The following is a 7,760-nucleotide window of genomic DNA, read 5'->3' on the forward strand; positions in this document are numbered from 1 at the left end:
GACTGTATTTGAAAAACAGAATGTTAAGCATGAAAATGAAAAACAGAATGTTAGCTGTTAAGCATCTTGGCAATATTAAAATAAAGGGATTGGGCCTCCCCTGGTGGCGCAGCGGTTGAGCGCTGGGCTGTGAAGCTGCCCACAGCCTCTGCAGCACCGGTTGGATCCCCTGCCGCTGGCGAGGGTCCCACATGGCGCACAGACCTCTCCTGCCATGCCCGCTGCTTCCCTCAGCAGTATATTTCGTAAGTCTGCCTGTTCTGTTCCCCGCTCTGGCTATGGTGAATTCTCTCACCCTCCCGAGCTTCTGACTGTACCTAGTGCTTATATAAATAAATAAGTCTTTTTTAAAAAAATAAATAAATAAAGGGGTTGCAGTCAGAAAAGGGAAGCTAGAAAGGTTAGTGCAAGCAGAAGGAAAAATGAAACATTCCTGTCCTAATCTTTCAACAAATGTAAAAAAATAATAATAATAACATTTACAAAATAAGAAATGGGGGGGCAGGGCAGGAATAGTATTTAAGCTATGTTGTATAAATCTCGAAAGATAATTTTAAAGAACTAAAAATAAAATGTACCAACTACTGGGAAGAGAATGACAGAGGGAAAGGCTTAGTATACTGAACTATTGATAAATCCTCATGTTTCATAGAAAATAAGAAATGAAAATTGCCTGCAGTAGATAAACCAAAAAAAATAGAACTTTAAGTATGTTATTCAGAGTTCCAGTGGAAATAAACAGAAATAGTTAAAAAGAAGTTGCCTCTGGATGAAGACTGCAGGTGGGTGAAAGTCTGTTGCTTTTTGTCAATAACTTGTGTCAATATTATATTACTTGTTACCATGTATATCCTTTTGATAAAAAAATAATTTTAACAGATAAAATTCTGAAAATAGATTCTCTGAATCAATGACAATGATGTGACAATATTTTTTGATGGTGTTGAAAAAGAATGGACCTGATTTAATAGTGCCTTGTGAAGTAATGGTATCCCACACAATTCAAATTTGTTAACATCTATTGAGCACACAGATTCTCGTGACAGGACCTCTGTTAAGCCATGGGGAGGACATGGTTCCTGCCTCCAGGAACTTATAGGAAAGTAAGAAAAAAAAACATGAACACACAAGACAAGGCAAGCTATATACTAAAGGCAGATAGTGCCACCAAGTCACAGTGGCAGCGAGAAGGAAGAGCTGGCTATAGGCATTCTGAGGTAATGAGGACACAGAGCCGATGCTGTAAGTGCCCCACCCAAAGCGCCTCCAGTCTCTCAATCCCAGTACACAGACGGCATCATAGTCAAACACCTGTAACTCTTCCCATGGGGTGGAGAACACCTCGGTAGAAACACCAACATCTTGAGTACTCTGGCGGTCAGCATCTCCTGAGCACCGACGGGTTAATACAGAGATCCCTTGCGATCACAAGATTTAGGTCTTTTAAATAATCTCCTGAGTAGAGAGGCCCTGAAGACTGGGTAAAACTTGGGGAAGCAAAGATCAAAGAGAAGAATACTGCAAACAAAAATAGAAAGCACAGAGGTAGGGAATGGGAACACAGTTTGTTTCTCTTTGGAATTTCCCTTGGCCTCCGAATTTCCCTTTTAAAGGATTCATCTATCAGTATTCTGTCTGCCTTCACTACTTGGGTAAACTGATGAAACTAGGAATTAACTTATTTTTTAATTGCATTCATTATTTACACGGCTGTATAACTTTGGAGTTCCATTTTTACTTCTGTATATGTGCACATGCCTCACACACTGCCACCAAACCTCCTTTTTCAGTGCCCTATCCTCTTTATTAACTTATCCCAAATAATATCTAACATCTAGGAGTTATTCAACAAGTCCAAGAAATGAGAAATCACAAAATAAGGGGAAAGATGGGATGATGGCCTAATGTACCAACCTACTCTTTCCAGCTACTCCCTACCAATAGAAACGGCATCTGGCATCCTCTAAGAGGCATCCTCTTCCAAATCTTTTGTCTTCAGTCATTTCTCCACCACCCTCTCCCCACAATCTGTTTCTGTTGGCACTGAATCTATTTCTACCCATCACTTCACATTTGATATATAAGACTGTCTCCGGCTGTAGGCTTACCTGTGATCTAAACTCAGATTTATCCATTTGATTGAAATATATTAATTGAGTGCTTATTGTGTACCAGGCACTGGGACATAATGAACAACTATATGGACATAATTTCTGCTCTCTCTGAATCTGAACCTATATTCCTGTGATAAGTAGATAACACACTCAAAAAAAAATATTACAGATATATGATGGAAAGGAAATGGTGTTATGACAAAGAATAATAGAAAGATAAGGCAGGGGAAGTTGTACCAAATCATTAAATCACTCAGAGCCTTACAGACAATATTAAGTTTTGCTGTAGTAATAAATATCAGTGGCTTACAACAGCAATCTATTTCCAATTCGTGTTATATGTCCATTGTGGGTCTTGTCTCCACATTGCCTTCATGCCTGATAGATCAGCCTTTATCTGGGCCAATGCCAATCTTATAAGAGGAAAAAGGAGAAATGAGGAGCCATATATCTAACTCTTAAAGCTCCTGTTTAGAAGTAACACATCTCACTTTGGCCTACATTCCATTAACCAGAGCAACTCATGTGGCCACTTTTAGACTCAACAGGGTAGGAATACATAATCCCCCTACATGGAGGATCCCTGCAAGTCATATTACCAAGGCTGACACTGGCAAGATAGGGAAATAGGATCAAATATTTTGAACACTAGCACAATTCCCTACATAGATTTTATCCTAATGGCAATGGAAAGCCATTAAAGGATCTTTAGTAGTGACAAGATTAATAATTTTAAAACTACCACTCTGTTTACAGTGTGGAGAATGGTTTGAAGAAGGTGAAAGTGGATGTTGGTTATCATAGTGGAAAATATGGCTTGGACTAGGGGAATGGAATTGGACATAGAAATAAATAGACAAAGAAGTTAAAACTTTGGAATGGATTTTGTAAGACCTGGTAATTCGTTGGGTATGGACTTTGGGGAAGAGAGAGGAACCAAAAATGATGCCCAGATTTGACTCTACCTTCACATCAGTTACCCACTCATTCCTGGCAAACCTCTTCTTTCACTAAATACTCCAGGCCCTTTGGTATACCATTTTTCCTCTCCATTCCAATTCTTGTCACTATCCCAGTGACTTCAGTATCCACTTGAGCAACCATCCACTACCTGTGCCTTCAAATCTTTTGCCTCCTCAGCTCCACGTTTCACCTCTATTTCTCTTTGTCCCTGCTCTGTCATAACCAAACCATAGACCAGGTATCCAACAAGAAAGGCCATGCCTCCAAGATCTTAAATTCTAAGCTTCTCTTTGATAGCAACTAATAATCCCAGCTTTTCTTTCGTATCTTTCAAATCTCTGTACCAATACTAATTTTACATCTAACTTTACTAACCTAGAAAAGTGCCATCCTGCATCAATCCAGCATTTACCTCTCATGCATCTTCACTAGTCCATGAACTCCTCTGGAAGAAATCACATCATCACAAAGAACAAAATCAAAAGGCCCCTAAAGCTGCTCCAAATTATCTTCCAGATTTCCTTTTTCTATGAATATTTTAGTTATACAGTCTCCTAAATTTTGCTTTCCACCTCTTCGCTGCTCACCGTCTAGTTAAAAACTCACCTTCGGGCCTCCCCGGTGGTGCAGCTGTTGAGCGCTGGGTTGCGAAGCTGCCCGCAGCCTCTGCAGCGCCAGTTCGATCCCCGGCTGCTCCCCGGCCACCAGAGGAGGGTCCCACATGGCGCGCAGACCTCTCCTGCCGCCCGCTGCTCCCCTCAGCAGTGTACTTGGGTCCTTCTGCCTGCTCTGCTCCCCGCTCTGGCTCTGGTGAATCCTCTCACCCTCCCGTGCTTCTGACTGTACCCAGTGCTTGTATAAATAAATAAATAAATCTTTAAATAAAAAAAAAAAAAACCTCACCTTCCACTTCCCCAAAATTCCACATGCCCTCCTCCCCAGAGTTCCTGCACAGGGAACCTTCCCCTCACAGTTCCTGCTCTAAGGGTGTGGGTTAAGACTCTGATCACATGATCCCATCCACTGTCCAAACAAGCTTGGATCATCTACTGGCTAGCCAGTGACCAATAATTTGTAAGCCTGGCTCAAAAAAGTATCAAATATATTTTCCTGAATTGGGAACTAAAAAACTGAAGCAGCTGAACAAAAGGGAGCTGGGCAGCCAGTATAATCTGTTGGTAAACAAGTTATCGAGTAGAAGCAAAATGTAAACAGAAGAAGCTGATCAGCAGAGAAAGGCAAACAGAACAGAGATGCACAAAGAGGATAACAATTCGCCACCCATTTTAAGGAAGAATTTTAGTTCCAAGTTCCAAACTCTAGAGGGTCTGCTCTGATATTTTCCTTGTATTCTTTCAAGAAAAAAAGGACTTTAAAAAAGTTTTATTGAGTTTTAATTGGTATACAAAAAACCTGCACAATTTAATGCATACAATTAAATAAGTTTGGACATATGCATACACCCACGAAACTATCACCACAATCAAGCTCATAGACATGTTTCCTTGTGTCCCTTCGGTGGTTGGAGTTTGTTTTTTTTTTTTTTCCTTTCATTTGGGTTTGCGTTTTGGTGTGAGAGAGAGAGAGGAGTCGGTTATAAACATGTACTCTGAGTCCCTCTCCATCTATCTCCCTGTCTCCCTGTCTTCCTTCCCCCTCCCTCTCTTCTAGAAACTACCAAGATTCTCTTTTTTTTTACTTAGCTTCATGGTTCTATAGAATAAAATTCAGCAAGTCTTGGAGACAATGCCCTTCATGGAATGTTTCACTAGCTCCAGGATACTTCATCAAACCAGGGCTCATTTTACTTTTCCACCAGTAAGTAGCTGCAAGCAAGGATTGCTCTCTGCTTCTCCAATAAGTACTGGTCCTCTGGGAGACTTGACATTCTCCATTTAATTACCAGTAACAGAGTCAGATTATTTCCCCTGGGCTTTACCCCATCCAAGCTGGGAAAGTCACTCACACAAGCTGAGGCTGGGGTGTGTTCCCTGCCACCACTGCTGCCCATTCCCACCCTCAAAAAAATAAAAGGAACTTTACTCTCAGTCTTCTTCCTCTCTCATGCCATTTCATTTTCTCAAATAAATGTTTCAGCTCTTTGGCTCCAGGTTACTTCGAAGAATAAGCCCTTTTTCAGCCTGTGGATAGATAGCAAGGAAACAGCCGCAAATTTAAAACAAGGTATTTACCTGCTTCAGGTCTTTCCAAACCTTGTCAGGAATGCAACACCATAGTGAATTTGCGAGGAGATATAGGGCAGTACCTCTGGGCTACCGGGGAAAAAATTGATGAGAATCATGGGTTATAATCTTCCAAGGTCCTGTCCTCTCCTTGGAGCTTCAAACAGCCCCTTTCATAGTGTGGTAGGATTTTCTGTCTATTAATCTTCCTCAGCTGCTGAGAAGACACCAGGCCCGGTTCTTGGTATGCTCCCAGATGATTAGTCAACAACTGACTCACTCTGGCTCCTTAGGAATGTAAGGTGCTATTCACCATAATTTGGTTTCTGTGAAATAGGACTAATTTCCTTATCTCTTATCTTTTTTCAGAGCAATGATTTAAGAGAAAAATTCAGTAAGATGTAGAATTGGTAATATTTCCAAAGGCTATCAAGTCCAGTCCCTCATCTCTAAGCTTTATTGCTCTAGGATTATAAAATTTTAGGATCATTGTTCATTTTTTAAGGGAGAAAACTAAGACCGAGTGGGGGGAGGGGGTGACTTTGTAACGACAATGTGTTAGGCACAAAATAGGATCCAGTGAGTCTCAGGAAACTCCATACTGGGCATGGACTCAGGCTGAAGCTAAGTCATAATAAAATAGAAAACAGCATTTTCTACACTGAACAGGTGAGGCAAGGTTACCTACCTACACTCTGCTAGTGACTGTCCCTGTCTCTATGAAGTACCCTTCCCCAATGCATACTTTAGATGATACAATGTTTTTATCACTCACAAACACTTTAGGACAACCACCCCTTAGGCAGATGATATCAAATCCATCATGAAGAGGTTTTGGGCACAAGGAGATCACGAGCTCAAGAGATGAAATGACCTCTTGGAAAGGAGACCAGATTACGGACACCAGATTATGCTTTGATTATGCTAGGTTGAAGCTGCTGAAATAAAGCTTCCACATGTGTTTTGCAGAGCAGCATACAGACCCCGTCCCTGATGCTGACTCCCTTCTGCTGAATTGCATAAGCTTTAATAAATTATTACTTGGTACCTGCAGGACTAGACTCTGTTATTTCTTTCTTGGAGAGTTCTATAGGCCAGAATCTGGTAATATTTCCAACAGTTTATAGGTTATCTCTTCTTGTATAGCTAGTGGGTTTATCACATCTAGCATGTCCTAGAGAAACTCTGGGTTTCTCCCATTATTCCCAAACTCCCTCCCCATGTAGATTTTCAGCTCCAGCATCCACCTGCCCAATTACTCGGGCCACACCAGAAAGAATGCTTGATTCCTCTCATTCATTCAGGTCCCACATTCAATCCAGCAGCAAATCTGGTCACTGCTACCTTCCAAATCCTTCCATTTCTCTCTATCTCCACTGTACTCCCTTAAACCAAAGTAACATCTCCATTCACCTGGAAAACTTACTGACACTATTACTACAAAAAAAAAAAAAACCTCATTCAGGGCCTCCCTGGTGGTGCAAGGGGTTAAGTACCGCACTATCAGGCGATCCACAGCCTCTGCAGTGCGAGTTAGATCCCCGGCCGGCCAGGGAGCAACCCGCATGGTGCAGCAGACCTCTCCTGTCTCCCCCACTACTCCCCTCAGCAACATACTTCAGTCAATCTGCCTGTTCTGCTCCCCGCTCTGTCTCTGGTGAATCCTCTCACCCCCTCCCCCCCACACCTCTGGCCTCTACCCCAGCTCTTAACCAAAATAAATAAATAAATAAAAATTTTTAAATTAAAAATCAATTCATTTTTCTCTCTGCTTCTACTCTTAATCTGCTACAACATAGTTTCCATTCAGCAGTCATGTTCTCTTCTGAAATGTAAATTCCATCAAGACACTCCATGGTTTCATCTGATAAGACTCTCTTTCATTTAGACTAGGCCTATCTCCTTTCCTTGGCCTATTACGCTATAGTCTTTTACACAGAGATCACGGTTTGTATATAGAGATCAAGGTTTCTCAACCTTGGCACTTTGAACTTCTGGATGATTCTTCTGGCTTTGGGTGTTATATGCACTGTCAGTTGTTTGGCAGCATCCATGGCCCTTACCTCCAGATGCAAGTAGTATATACCCTCCCCACTCTCAAGTGGTGATCTACCTTTCATTCCATAGTCTCCAAACTCATCAGAAGCCACACCTGACCTCCAACCCCTACTACACCCTGTTTTACTATATCCTACCCCACTTTCAAGTCTATTCTCAAATTTACACTTGCTGCTCTTCTGCCTGGAAGATTCTCCTGCACATGGCTGACTCCATCCCACCATCCAGGTGTCAATTCAAATTGTCACTGCCTCAGAAAGGTCTTCCCCAACCACCCTGTCAAAAGCAGTCCACCCTCCAACTACCCACTCTTATTCTCTGTCTCATTGCTCAGCTTTCTTTCCTTCATAGCACTTAAGAGAGTTAAAATTATAATATTCATTTATTTGTTTCCGTGTGTCCCTTTCCTAGACTATAAATTCTCCACTGTTTCCTCAGTACT

The sequence above is a fragment of the Talpa europaea genome, assembly GCF_964194135.1.
Source record: "Talpa europaea genome assembly, chromosome: 12".
Taxonomy (NCBI): Eukaryota; Metazoa; Chordata; class Mammalia; order Eulipotyphla; family Talpidae; genus Talpa; species Talpa europaea.